The sequence below is a fragment of the Sinocyclocheilus anshuiensis genome, unplaced genomic scaffold (assembly GCF_001515605.1).
Source record: "Sinocyclocheilus anshuiensis isolate Anshui unplaced genomic scaffold, SAMN03320099.WGS_v1.1 scaffold763, whole genome shotgun sequence".
In the NCBI taxonomy this organism is placed as follows: domain Eukaryota; kingdom Metazoa; phylum Chordata; class Actinopteri; order Cypriniformes; family Cyprinidae; genus Sinocyclocheilus; species Sinocyclocheilus anshuiensis.
Window position 1 is genome coordinate 16313 of NW_015548255.1, and position 1845 is coordinate 18157.

The window sequence follows — 1845 nt, forward strand, 5'->3', positions numbered from 1 at the left end:
GTGTGCGTCCTCAGCGCAAAAACACTTTCAGTTAACGGTCATATCCTTATGTATAAACGTCACAAATTCACGCAAGCATTTCCATTTTTGCATAAAGGTCCATGCTGACAGTCTGCATTAAGTTGAAATCTTTACTGAAAGAGCGGCGGCCGCGTGCACGCGCGTCAGACAGACGGAAAACAGAGACAATTAATAATCAGCGCAAAAACATTAATTGTGCTGAAATATCTGTTGTTGAAAGTTAAATTAAGGTTTAAAGGTCAACATTCATAAAATACTCGCAATGAGAGTAGGAATTGTAAGGGGATGACAGCGTTAAATTGTCTGAATATAAATATCAGATGCTTCATAACCGCCTATTACAGGATAAAGAAAAGAAAGGAAGACGTGACTGTGGTCAAAGTGAACGTGTGTTCCTGCAGAACATTACTCTTACCTATTGGTTACAACTGAGTTTGTGATTTTATTCGTCTTTATCATCTTTATTATTATTTTAATTTTTAATGCAGAGATTTAAACTATATTCACTATACAATGCTTAACAAATTTATTAAAACAAATTTATGTAAGGTTTTTAACAAATTATGGTTTGTGCCACTGCTGCTCTAAACTAACAGTACTGGTGATTACCAAAATCATTTTTTAACTTTCTGTATTCGTTAGTCCTTCAATATGCGTAAGCTATTTAGTAACAGTAGTAGGCTATTTCTAATGCTATAATATAATTGTTGCTGTTATCTATGAAAGGCAGAGAGCTTTATAGTGTTTTTTTTTTTCAGATACCCAATTACAGTTAAAAAGTACATAAACAATGCCAGCAAGAATGCAAGCTGTTATGAAGGGCATAGGACGCCTTTTTTATGTGAATAAATACTATTTAGTTGTTTAAGTTTATTTGCCCAATAAATGACAATAACATTTTTTGATTTAAACAATTTTTTGACAGATTCCTAAAATTCCTAAAATGTGTTTTCTCTTTATTATGGTAAGTGGTCTAACAAATTGTTAAGCACTGTATGTTTTCATAGCATTCAGTTGGTACGTTTGTTTGAAGGACATTGGGCAGAATGTGGAATAGTGTGTTTTTGTCAATAAAATAAAAATCTTTTGCAAAAATCAGAATCATCGAAAAATAATCGACCAACTAATCGATTATCAAAATAATCGTTAGTTGCAGCCCTAGTTTCCTCAAAAACATTAAGCAGCACAAATGTTTTCAACATTGATAATAATGAGAAATGCTTCTAGAGCATCAAATCAGCATATTAGAATGATTTCTGAAGGATCATGTGACACTGAAGACTGGAGTAATGATGCAGAAATTTCAGCTTTGATCCAGGAATACAGTAGCCTATAGGCCTATGTTAAAACATTCAAATAGATAATTTAACCTGTTAACCTGCACCCCCCCATTTTGGGACTCACAGCTGAAAATGACCTACCTAACTTAAAATGGTAACAGTTCCTGACAACAATGTGCTACACACACAATTTTGGTGTCTTTGGAAAGAAGACCCTTTGGGCTATCCATCATCCAGAGTTGATAATGCTCAAAAAGATAAAAAGTTATAGACACTGAAGTGCCTTGAAAAAAATTGTATCACACTGAATTGTTTTTTTATTTCATATAAAAATACATGAAATCAGTCCTGGAACAATCCAGAAAAGTAATGGGTTGAAAGTCACATGTCTCATGAGTTTCTATTTCAAATCTGAAGATGATACCATGAAAAATTAGATCCCTGCAACCATTTTTCTGAGCATATGTCTAGTACCGCGCTATTGACGAGCAAACCGCAGAGGAATGCAAGAACCGCAGCAACCGCGATTTTCGCGTGCTTTCTT